The 13,768-nt window shown below is 41.0% G+C and overlaps 1 protein-coding gene across 2 annotated transcripts in view; it reads left to right on the forward strand.

Annotated features, from left to right (window-relative positions):
• Positions 1–217: 217 nt before the first annotated feature.
• The window catches only part of LOC1274136 (uncharacterized), a 66,126-nt gene continuing 52,575 nt past the window's right edge, over positions 218–13,768 (forward strand). The window contains exon 1 of one of the 2 annotated variants that reach the window (XM_061644663.1): positions 218–366. The gene's annotated coding sequence lies outside the window, so the exon portion shown is untranslated. The remainder of the gene's footprint in view (positions 367–13,768) is intronic. The other variant, XM_061644664.1, reaches the window with a different exon arrangement.

The raw sequence follows: 13,768 nt of genomic DNA on the forward strand, positions 1-13,768 counted from the left end.
CCCGAAAGGTCGTTCCCGTTGTGATTTTACCAAACGTGACGTATGCGACAGGTTCTGCTCGCGATGTTGTTAGGGCTGTTCCTCAATGCAAGCCCGACGCAAGGCCGAACGAAACGCTTTGGAAGCCTTTCGGGAACACAGCTGGACATGCGCAATAGGGAGGGAATGATATTGCTTTCCTGCTCGCGAGTTCACAGCAACGCCGAGGCGATGGAGAATTTTGGGCAGCTTCCAGCAGCTGCACGGTGGCAAGCAGAGATCAGTTGTCGTACGACGGCTACGTTGGTCAAAGGTTTGGGCGCGGAACGTGCATCATCTCCCTGTGTACCAGACTTCACACGTCACACGGTTCGGATAGTCGTTCGGGTAATTGTTGTGTTTTGTGTTCTGCTACTGTTTTCGTAGCTCTGTTAGCAGATCGCAAGTAGTGGGCTAAGTGTTTTTTTGTCAAATTTAAAAGCAAAAAGGAAGAAAAGTAACATCCTTCCCGCGTTAGTCAACCACTTCAATGTGCGAAATAAACGATGACCACCCTCCAGGACGGCAACTCAATTTGAATAACGAATACGAATAACGAAAACATCGCATTACCGCATGATAAATGTGTGAAATGTTGTTAAGAAAATGAAGTTACCGCTATAAAAGGGCTAAGTGACTTACCAAAACCGTGCAAGTGCTCAACCCATGGTGCAGCGCCCGGGTAAGGGTAAACCATGGAAAGGAAGCTTATAAAACCTGAACACCGGTGTCCTTTTACCCTTTCAGTGGCTCGTTGTCTCCCTCGTTCCGCTTTCTGCCCTAAGACACAGCTGCGGAAGCAAAAGTCCGCAGTGAAGAACTCGCGCTTGTGTGGGTCGCGTAATACGTACAGCGAACAAGGTGCACAAAAACATGAGAAAAATCCAGCACGGATGCGATGCGATGGTTTTAGTTCTGTGTTTCAAGTAACAAATAATGAACAGCACCCGACAAACAAAAAAGAAACACCTCCACCCTCCCCCACTGAACCTGACCGCGATTGGCCACCAGTGAAGAGTAAAGGTTCAGCATCATTCCCCCGGAGCGGGCAACCAATTCGGACCAACAGCCGACCGAAACGGGAAAGTAGCGGGAAATGAATGAATAATACATATCCAAAGCAACCCAATTTGAGTTTCAAATGATCGCCATCCGTTCCCGTTCGTCCGCGCGAGATGTACATCTGCGGGGCCGTTGCCGGGCTGGTGTACTGGTGGGTTTGCTTTCTTTGGGGCTTTTGGCACTGCATGTGGCAGCAAAGTGGCCAGCAGCGAGTAATGAAGCCTCTTTTCTTCACGTGTGCAACACTCAGTTCTGTGTATTTGTATATGTGTTTGTATATGTGTGTGTGTGTGAGCGCGTGTAAGATTGTTTGTGAAGGAGGGCTCAAAGCGTGTTGAAGTGGAAATTTAATAGATGCTGGAGAAGTTGGCCAGCGGCTTAGGAAGTGATCTATTCACCGACCAGTTAGCCAACTCAAGCCGTACCCATTTCCAGGCAGCGGAGTGGGAGCGCTCCGTGGGCTCATGCTGAAGTAATATGAGCCAACGTTTCGAAAGGAGTGCTAAGCGTGAGTCGGAGTGTCAGCAGTGTGAAGAAGTGATGAAAGTTTGCAACAGTTCGTCAAACTCGTACAGTGTGAACAAAGTTGGAGAAAATTGGATTTCACGCTTGCCATCGCTTGTGCCATGAGTGAGAGTGCGCCGTTGGGCGCTGTAGTTGTGGGTGCGGTCAGACCTTGGTGACAATTTGATGCACTTGATGGACAGCGTAGGAGCAAACCGCACCGTTCAGTTTGACCCAAACCATACCAACCAAACACACACACACACATATACACACAAACGCTAGCACACATAAAAGTGAAGGACGTACTTCCGGCGATCCTTGGAGCGGACCGTCCCTAGATAAACGTCAGTGATCGTTAGTCTGTTGGTTGCGCTTCTAGATTGTTTGGAGTTTTGTGCGCTCGTGTGTGCGGATGTGTGTATGGTGTGGTTTTAGTGGTTTGTTACTTTCGCTGTATGTGCGACGGCTCGACTAGAGAGTGTAGTTACTGAGTAGTTAACTTATTCAAAGTGACAGGAAGCAAGACTTGTTTTGTCGCTTTTCACCTCACGCTTTCATGGATTCGTTGCGTGCTGCAGTCATCTTGAGGTGGTTTAAGTTCCGAAATCAAATGTTATCGCCTAGAACCATTGCTGGGTGATTGCAGTGGTAGTGAAAGGCACTGTCCCATACGAGTGACCGACCGACCAGTGCCAGTGAACGTAACTTTTGTAACTAGATTCACTTCAAGAGATCTCTTGTCGTTGTATGGCTCGTTACTGACCCGCTTAAAGGTCAATCTTTTCATCCATTTTTTTTTATTTCTTGCACATCCATAAATCCCCTATCGTAAGGTTTTTCTTGTGTTTCCTTTTCGCCTTTGTTTATCTTTCCCGTCCCGGATGCAATGGATGTGAATGGTAGACGCAAACCGAAACAAGCAAAAGAAAAAACCCTGGCGACAACCAAAGAAAGCAACAGCAAATTCAATAATCATCCTTTTGAGTTATTCTGTTTCCGTTGGTCGATGCCGCCTCCGGATGGTGAAGCTTCTTCGCTGCCCCGGAGGCTTTCGTGCTCCTTTACTTGATTTACATTATGAATACATAATAAACTTGGGCGACGGCCCGAGGAGCAGCGTCACCCGTAACGAACCATTACCACCGGAAGCGGCGGTATTCCTCTTCCTCTTCCGACCGGGACCGGGAGCTTCTCCTGCAGGCCTGGCAGGGCTAGATTTGGATGGAGATTCGCGGACGCCTAATATCGACATTCTTCTGCACATTGGTGCGATACCTTCGGCAGCAGCGTTAGGCGTAAGCGTCCTGCTCTCGGTGTGCGATTGCATGATGGATGCTTCGCTGGGTTGCTTAATGGACGCGCCGCTTTCAAGTACCGCGCGGGAGCGAGCGTGAATATTTTCTTGATTGTTAATAAATATTGCTCCGGAATTATGCTACCGCACGAGACGACGGTACGTATCCGGTGCCGGTACCGACGCCGGTACTGCCCCCACCATCACCACCACCACCACTCTCCCTCGGCAATGCGGGAGTTTGGTTTTTGGGGAAAATCTTCCCCGCACATTTTTAGGACGAATATCTATCTTCATTTGATTAGAGGAAATTAAATTTGCGCCTTTCCGGTCCAGAGCGTCTGTTTGCTGTGTGATGGTTTTCGGGGTGCTAGATTTAGAGGCGGCTCAAAATTCCTCCCGCAAACCACGCCAGCCCGATGACACACAATCCGCCGGGTCGCATTCTCGTGGAATGGAAATCGCGCAACGGCAGGAAGAAGTCGCGCTTCCTGATGTAATTATTAAACGGAAAAGGGCGATATTGATCAACGCATTCCTTACAAAAACCGATCATAATTTATTCTTCCCACAATTGCTCTCCAACTCTTGGCCCAGCCCAGTCTGCGACCGACTATCGGGGCGCAATCCTTTTGATCGTGGCAGTTTTACTCTTCGATTTCTTTTCTCCTTTTTTTTTAGTTTTTTTGGAAGTGAGTGAAATTTACGACCACTTCAGCGGCAAAGTGTAGGGCCCGCGGGAACACGGCCATTACAACGAAGAAAAGGCCCCATGGGGGAAACAAAGGAGTTGTGCCCCGGGGAAGTGGGATCCTGATTTTCTTTATGCCGGAGTAACTTGTTACAATGTTTGAAGCAGGGATAAAAGTTTTGCTAACAAGGTTTGCAAGAAACTGAGTCGCGGCATGTCAGTTGCTGTTTCTTTTCTTTATCGTTTTGTTTGAGCCGTACAAAGCGTTGCTGTAAACTTGGGAACACAATTTGTCGAGGAAATTTTTATTCCCTTCTGCAAAGGGCACGGTTTTGGAATAAATTCAACCTTCATTAGGCGTGCGAGTTGCATGTGTATGTGTGTATGTGTAGGCCAATAATTTCGTTTGATATTGTCAATCGAAACTTTATTCCCTTTTTTCTATGCTCAGTACAAGTGTGATTGTGGCATTGAGCATAAAACAAATCATTGTGCGAAGTTATTACCAAACTTTGCGGTTCTCCTAATCATTTCTTGTAGCGATTCCCTCCTTCGGTTGATTGAGTGATTTAGTTATTAATCATCAGTATCATTTTTGTTGTTTTTTGTTAGTTTTTGATGAGTTTTTATATGTGAGTTTTGTCAAATTGAGCTTATTTTTATTACAGATGGGTCAGTTGTGACATATTTCTAAAATAGTTGTAGGTTCTTATACAGGGTTTCGAATGATATACAGGGTTTACCAGTCCAATAAAAAACTGTCCACTTGTTTATAACAATAGTCGTTTTGAATAGACACCGCTGTCTACCACTTGCTCACACGTCAGATGGTGTAAGCTACTCTGTCCAATTCAATAACACAATTTTCGCCTTCGATTGCACAACGGTCGGATTCGGCACGGTTTCTTGTGGTTGTTGTATAATTAACAAAATTAATGTTTTGATTTATTGAAATGTATGGTTTATACTGCATATTTCTTGAATAAAAGAAACGTGTTTGAAAATGTTTTGTTTTTGCAAAATTTGTCAAAACAAAACAAACTGTGCCGAATCTGACAGTTGCTTATCGAAGGCGAAAATTGTGTTATTGAAATGGACAGAGTACCTTACACCATCTGACGTGTGAGCAAGTGGTAAACAGCGGTGTCTATTCAAAACGACTATTGTTATAAACAAGTGGACAGTTGTTTATTATGCTAGTAAACCCTGTAAGGGAATAGTACACTCACTTAAAGGAATGTTGCAAATTGGGGATGTGGAGTATGTTGCAGGCATACTGTAAATAATTTCAATCATCTAGAAGAGTGTTGCAACCGACTAGGGGAATTTTGCAAGCATACTGTGGAGCTTTCATCAGACTGTGGGTGCCGGTGTAAAAAAAATAAAATAAAAGCTTCGAATTGATACCGATAATATTTTCCAAAAAGTATCATTTTGAGTTATTTTCGTGTGGCATTCATTTGTACACATGATAAATTAAATAAATCCTGTCACGGAGTCATAATTATACATGATAAATAAGTAAAATAAATGAAGTGCTGAGATGTTTGCAGCGGCACCCACAGTCTGATGACAGCTCCACAGTATGTTTGCAAAATTCCCCTTGTCAGTTGCAACACTCTCCTATATGATTGCAAATTTTCACAGTGTGCTTGAAACATTCTCCTACTGATTTGAAACATTCCCCTAAGTGATTGAACTATTGACTTACAGGTGTCCCCCGAGATACGACTGTGTTTGGGACCGAAAAAATGTCCCAAAGCAAGGCGTAAGTCAAAAAAGTCGTATGTCGAATATCTATGAATATAAAGTTTATTACCGAAGTTGAAGAGTTGTAATCTATGATATCGTGTATTTTATTTAAAATTATGTTCGATAATGTAATAATTATATTTTGTACAATGTATAGTATAATGTATAATGTATAGTGTACGGCTTGTACACTATACATATATTCAAGATCGGGTAGTTGTGGAATTTTGGAAATGTGTGTAAAACGGTTGTCAGCCCAGAAATTCAAAAAAAATACATCAATTTCTTGTCAATGACAACTTTTAACTGTCAAAATCAAAATCGTCGTAACTCGAGGGGGTCGTAACTCAGGGAACGCCTGTATATGATTCGAAACCCTGTAGGGGAACCTGGGGCAAAATGGTTCGGTGGGGCGACATGCTCACCTGCATTATTGTCAAACTAACACGGTCATGATGACTTGTAATGATTGAAAAACATCAAATCCAATGTTTAAAGCCCACCATGAACGATTCATAACCTAAGATTTCAAAATAACTAAATTAGCAAATAAAATGTTTGATAGAAACGATGTAATTTTCACAGTCTCGAAAATTAGCTTTCGCAAGAGTTTAACACATAATTAAACTAAAACTGTACTGTATATTAACTATATCGACAAGAAAAAATACTGACAACACAAATTATTGAAGTATTCAATCATTTTAAATAAATTATTCAACAAAACACTTGAATACTTAACTTAGATTTCTAGTCTCACAATTCTATCGCGATGCAAGAGTTTAAACCCTTTGTTTTGATGTGTTTTGACATTTTGTGTAAGACCATTTTGCCCCATAGCAAGACCATTTTACCCCACACAATACATTTTCACGACATTTGACGTTGATTTTTTAAATTCATTTTCAACATATATGTTTGTTGTTAATGCATCATCATATGATTGTTTTTCATGAATTAGACGTTGAAGTATCGATTGATGTCAAAATTATAGTGGAAAGTGGTTTAACCAATAAGATACAGACCAAAATCTTTAACAGGTCCATGTTGTCCCGCTTTCCTATATTTGGAAGTAACGCTTATGATAATAATGTAAAGTAAAGTAACGCTAGTGATCATGTAATAAACGATCAAAACCACAAAAATGGATATGACCAGCATTTTTTTTATTTATTAAAATTTAAATCATTACCAACAACAAAATAACAACATACCGAATTCAAACAGTGCACACTCTGCTTCCAGATTAGGATGAAAATTCTTGTTTTTTGTAGCTTTGAATATCACGAATATTTTTGCTTTAAAGTAGATATTGTTTTATTAGAAAATGTCAAAAATTTGACTTCTAAACCCATTTATTGCTAGAAAAAAAAACTTAAAGAATGTTTCAAATTCATCACATTAAGGTGAAAGAAAGTAGTATCTTTTCCGGTTTCATTTTTTTCTGTCTGCTATGTTGATCAGAACGGAAGCATTTTGATTGTTTAATTGGAATGGGTCAAAGCCTTGTCAAAGCCTTGGAATGGGTCAAAGCCACTGTGTCGCGAAAAAAAAACGTTGCGACCAAGTAACTGGCCAAGAGTTGGTCACAAAAATGTCACCAAACATGTGATGGTCGCACCAACTGTTTTAGCATCTCCTCTGATTATCACGATTGAGTACGTGACGCTGACATGGATTTTGTTTCAGTCAGATTACTTTATGACATTAACAGTGTCACTTTTGAAGCATTGGATGAACTTTTCGCAACTTTAGATGTTACATAATATATGACATATATAGTTAAATACTTGTGTTAAGGCCGATGTACATTTCCGTACTCGCTAGTGTAATTTAGATCTTCACTAGCGCATCTGACGGCGGCTGATGGAAGCTTTTTTTGTTCATCGATGGAATGTTCGTGTTGGTTCTCAAAATACATATTATTTGCGCCAGATGCGCTAGTGAAAATTGAAATTATACTAGCGAGTACGGACAATGTACAATGGTTGTGGTTTGATTTCGCTCATGATTTTGTTTGAAACTAATTTTAGAGAAAAATTAGTCTTTGAAAAGTCTTACAACATATAAATAGCAAAATAAATTCACTCTCTTGTGATTTATGATTTATCTTATGATTTTTTAAAAGAATGATACTTCACATTTCTCTCATAACTTACAAATAGAACAACTAATTTACTGTACCAGCACAAGGAAACCGTAAGAAAAGCGTTGAATTATCAAAATGTGAATACTTATATTTAATTTTAATAATCATCACGCCAAAATCCAATATTACATATTTCTACAATAGAAAATAAGCAGATCTTAATATTTTAACTATTTTAAATAAATCTTAATAACATATTTTTATTCTGCTATTTGTATGAGCTGCTTCCACTGCGCAGTAAACCGTACTTCACCGTAAACCGTACGCTGTATACTTTGTGATTGTGTTTATACATTTCATACATTTCAAACTATAGTAAATTTCTTTTGCTATTATGAAAACAAACTACAAAACAAATAAAATATGTGACAGACAGACAAACGACACATACATTTTTTTCCAAATTGTTTGATGGTACCCAATAAAAGGAATCAATTTACTACGATCCTATCACAGAGCACAAATATGTGTATCTACGCACAGACGCACAGAAACCCGATTTATTAATATGTGCCGATAAAGGGCCGGTGAGTTGCTACTTTTGCTGGTGTTCCCAGAGGTCGTTACCAAAATTTATAAGAAAACTTTTTCGCAACGAACAATGTTGAACCTACAGCGCATCCTCTACAATCAAGCAGGGGAAGCACATCGGGAAAGCACAATCTGTGCAGCAGTGCAAAAAAAGTACGACGATGTATAAAGAGAGTGAAAGGGGATAAAATTGTTCAAATGGTATTGTTTTTCCCCCAGACAAAAAGTAACGCAACAGTTTCGCAACACCCAACCCCATATGATGGACGATCAATTATAAATCTGCAGACTCATTAAAAATTATTCAGGTCAGCCCACGAGTTGGGAGCGGCGAGTTTCGGCATGATTGGCTTACTCGAGCATACAGCTTAGCTCGCACAAGATAATGTGCAAAACGACGATCGGATAAAACTTTCACCCATACATTGTTTAAGTTTCTCTAATCATACTATCGATTTTCTTTCCCGCCTATCTCTCCCGCAATCTCAAATGCTCCTGAAGCAAACACTGCCGTGAAGAAGGGATGAAGTGCAACGGAGGTGCGCTGTATGTTAGGGAAGGATTTATCGCTACGAGCTACAAAGCACCTTCCTAAAGAGGATCGTTCGAATTCATGATCATTTGCACCACCTGGCACGTGACTTGCCTGCCGTACCCGTCGGTTTGTGCTTAAACAAATGATCCAATCCCTCGTTAACTTTTACGAGTTGACCCATCCACTTGCGGCACTCTGAAGCGCCTGGAGCGGCTCGACCGAGCCGTGTTTGATGATTAGCGACTGAGGCTGGTACCTTTGAGCCAGGCAGATGGAGATGAAAATTTAATAAGTCGTACTTGTTGCCGACTTGATTGCCCCGGCAAAAGAAACCCGACTGCTCGGTGGTGTAAACGGACGGGTATGATACTGTTCGTGCAGTTCAAACATTATTTCGCAACAAAGTGCTTAAACACAGCTGTGTGCTTTAAGGTACGGGATAGGGAAGCGATACAGCAATGGTGTAAAACGTGGTTGTACTTTTGTTAATGCGTACGCAACCGTTGCGTACTAATTACTGTGATTTTTTAAATAACATAAAACATATTATCATCGCATTAAAAATGCTTTTGCCTTTTTTAATCCACTTTAATACACCATGAGCAGACATTTTTATAAGCAGCTCAACGCAGGCGATCAAAAAAAAAGCTGCCACACCAATTATCTACGGCTAACAATCTCCTCAACTTTCACCGAAATCGTTTCAACTTCAGCATTGCCTCCATCGTGTTACCACTCATCCGACTTGGCGATAAGCCTGCTTATCTTTTAGAAAGCTTCCCATCAGACATTAACCAATGGTAGACAGCCGGAGCAGCAAAAAGGGAGCGAACAGAAGAAAAAAACCCAACGACATGGTTTCGCTCTTCCGCACACGCAAAGCGTTCGTAATGCAATTGCAAATCCGGCGAGGAAACGTGTCGTGTAGGAAGAAACTGCGACCAACTGGGCCGCCGGCATTGGAAGCAACCCTTGAGTGCGGATGTTCTTCGCTATTTAAATTTTAAGAAGCTTTCACATACTGATACTGTGTCCCGAGAAGGTGTATAGCAATTGTAATAGTTAGATTTAATCCATAAATGAAAATGTTAATTACTGATGTTACAAGTGTATTCTCTTTATCGTGATAGTATCCATTTTCATAAAGCATTGGATTTTGCTTTATTGTCATGCTTTGATAAGAGTATGAAAAACATGTATCTCCACTGTCACCACAATGGTGCGCAAGGGTTAGTTCTACTATCCAGCAAACTAGAATCGCTGAATGCGTGTGTGTAAATTAAATTTGTCCTAATAGAATTGTGTCACTGGCACCAATTTACTAGTTCTAACTTCGCCAACGAAACACTCCCAACCACCATGACCACCACTCAGCAGGAAAGGACATTGGGACATGCAGGATGTATAGATACACCCACAAATCCACACACACACACACACACACACACACACACACACACACACACACACACACACACACACACACACACACACACACATCCGGACAGTATGCGGGCGAACAAATTAAATGGTTAATTTTATTGGACGCCAGTTGTCTTGCACCGTTTGTAGCACAACTCTCCGCTTACCCACGAAGAGGGTTGGGGACGGGCATTCGAGTCGAGGGCCACTCGTACCACTTCCTCCTCCCTCCGTCGAATATCAATGTAATGGAATTTACGTGCACGCGTCCCAAGTCGCCTTTTCTTCCCGGACACGTGTTACCGTGTCATTCGCGGCCCCTATCTGCAACGTCCCCATCTCTGCAGTGTGAGCTAGGATGGGATGATGATGCTGGCACGCATTGTTGTTCGCATTATTTGTGCCCTTTCTTGGTGGTGGGGGGGGGGGGGGTTAAGGAAGCAACCGCAGTACGGGGCAGTACGCACTGATAGCGCAAACATAAATGAACACTATAACAGTCGATCATTAAATATCACGTATCGTGTGTTGGTTGGTTGTGGATGTAAATGCGGGTCTCTACTCATCAGCCAGCTCGACACCCGCAAGAGTCCTGCTGGGGACGCGTGACATCCATCATGGGAGGGAAATGTAGTAACCTACCGTGCATAACGCAGCATGACGCATATCACACATCAAAATGAGCAAATACTGTAGGTGCCGCTGAATGTTGATTTTGCCGCGAGGTGCATTAGTGAAGCAGCGGAACGCACACGCGAAACGTAATGTGCTTTAACCAACGTCTGATGGAATCATAGGCATGCCTTTGGGCTACGGCGTGCAAATGGAAATAAAAGCTTCCGGCACTGTTTGAGCCTGTGCTCCTACACGATACGGTGCCGGCTTTCTCCTGGACAGCAGAGGAAAAGTCATTAGCATATAATTATAGTTATTCTAACTTTTACGCGCAAGTACAACCTGAGCTAACAAACGACCACACTAGTGTTAGTACCTCAATCTTTATCCCTTCCGGCTCTTTAGCGTCATACCACCGGTATTGATTTTCGGTGGTTCGTTAACGGTTCGCTTCCGGTACGTAGCTTTTGCGTCGGATCAGAACGTTGGCAGTGCGGTGGTAAAAGTTAGCTTCATTAGCCGAAATCACAGCACACGATGTACTATATTCTTGAAGCTCGTTTCGGCATGAGCGCTATTTCCGCGTGTTTTACAACACGTGTCCTGCTGTTATCGATACCGCTACGGTCGGTGGTAACAGATATCGCCGCACGCTTGATTGTTCCGGGCTAATCAAGCTAGCACGCGCGTTCCGAGCCACTGAGGATCACAAGTTTGGTGGTTGGTTGTACAACAGCCAGATATGGTTAATCAAAATTAGAAAGGTCAGCTAAATGTGAACCCAGCGGTAGAATGGTGGTACACCCGATACACGAAACCCAAACTGATCGGGATCCTTTAGCGAAACTCACACGAGTGTTGGTTCTACACAGGAAAAGAAACGACCGTTCCGGAGTGAAACCGTGGCAGAGATTACTTAACAAAGTCGCGCGGTCTTCTAAAAACAAGCACGCTCGACGCCCCGAAACTTTACGCATCACCGGTCGATGCACGTCCATTCAGGGGGGAAATCCGGCGAAAATTTACTAGCCGTCGGATATCCGCTTTCCACAGTCGGGCAGTCGGGCACAACAGCACAATGGATGATTTATTGATAGTTAAGTTACTTTTCCCGTTTCGTTTCCAACCGATTCTTCGGGTCGTCGTTGTTGTTTTTTTCTCTATTCCGTAAGGTTATTATAGTGGCCGATTGTTCCGCGAGCTGGTTGATGTCTTTTATAATACATCCTGGCACTTTTATTACAAAACAAATCCCAACCATTCGCATTGGGCGGATCGGTGGAATGTTCCATTTGGGGTTCGGATCGACCGTCAGTGAGGAGAAGAGAAGGGGATAAAATTCGTTCATGCATGCAGTAGATTAGCAACGTCGTTTGTCTGCTGGGAAGCAATCCGGGAATGCTGTTGCTGTTGGTGTGAGTGTCCTTTCAAACCCATCTACTGTAACGATATTATTGATGAGCAGCTGATTGCATCGCACGTAGCATTTCGATAATGAATTGAAGTGGTTCGAAATCTTGAAATGTAAAATTGAATATGGATAGCAAGCTACATCGTGAAAATGCTTCATTGAAAGTTGACTGCGTAACAAACGAAAGAAGAGCATCTATCATCTTTTCTATTAAAAATGCAGACAGTAATCGTCTTTTTAAAGGATCTTCCTAAAATCATAAGCGTAGGATTCATAGATAGAAAGCGTAGGATTGTTGCACAATGGATAATCGAAGAACGATAAAATTATTGTACATTCCGATTGAAGTAAAAGTTTCCATTTAAAGTCTGCATTCAATAACTGAACGCTGTTTATTCGAACTGGCTTTAGTTGCGTAAGCACAAGTTAATAATCTAACGGTTTATCATGAGTAAGACAGCATACGGAATAGTGAACCGGTTTAAAAGGTTTATGTTATATTTTTATGCTATATGTTCTACTGCTAATATTTTTTCAAAAAATTGTTGTGACAGAATGACTATGAGCGATGCAGAAAAAAATCTCTTAACAAGTGTATAACAACATTATGTGAAAAGCTGTTTGATCGCTTTTACTGAAAACTATCATTCAGGCGTTTTCTTTGTCCAGCCAACGAGCCGAAATTTCAGCCTGTCAGTGGAACAGTATTCATCTTCTAGGTTGCATACATGTGATAGTTACGGTGCGTCATATTAGATTTCAGCAATTGTGTATAATCAAAGATGCATTTTAAAATAGTTTTGTTTTCTTTATTCTGTTTGAAATAAGTTATGACTTAACTAATAATCCAACTAATAAAAAAAATTTTAAAAAATGTTATCCTGTCTTGACACAATATTTATCCCAAAAAATCAATCCTGCATGAGCTACCTTATGAGCATGAGATTTTGTATGGAGTGTTAAAATGATTTCAACCGCCCAGTGTCAAACTCTTTATAAAACAGCTGGCTGATATCGTGAAAGCCCCATTGACAAAACATTAAAATGTTCGAATATTTATCGTTTTACTATACATGGTACTTAGATACAGTCCTAATTTTATAAATATTTTACATTCATGTTTAAACATTGAAGCAATATATTTTACACTAAAAGGGAACTTGGAAGTTATTTTACTATTTGAAAAATAGAAATTTTATTTTGAAAAAAAATACACTAGATAGTAGTTAAGAGACAAAAATAACAGAATTCACCCCGCTAACAAGGGATAACTTCGTTAGTATCAAGCAGCTAGTTGTTTCTTCGTAAATTACTACATTTTTTATTTGAATTGTGCTCGTTGCGGGCCGAGAAAACTTATCATACGCCTGCATCATCAGTAGAAATGATCATCGGTCGATTTCATGACTGCAAAATCCTCGATTCGATTCGATAGCTCAATCAGTAAACCGAATCAAAAGATAATTGTTTGTACAATCAAGTAAACCCCAAGAACCAGGAGCACTTCAGAATGCTAGTGAGTTTTGCAGAAGAGAAAGAATGTGATTATAAAAAGCATGTTGCGTAGGAGAAGTTTTTCGTGAATAAGACCGAACACCAAAAATATAAAATTTGAAAAAAAGGAAAGAGGTCATTCCTAACTGCATACATTAAGGCGATATATTATATTTTTTTAATTTAACTAAATAACAAAAAATAAAACCTTTTAAATGGAAAAATTATTTTCTTGTTAATCTTAAAATCGTTTTGGAACGTTTCGACTTAAATTGAAATTAAAATGA

The sequence above is a fragment of the Anopheles gambiae genome, chromosome 2 (assembly GCF_943734735.2).
Source record: "Anopheles gambiae chromosome 2, idAnoGambNW_F1_1, whole genome shotgun sequence".
Lineage (NCBI taxonomy): Eukaryota > Metazoa > Arthropoda > Insecta > Diptera > Culicidae > Anopheles > Anopheles gambiae.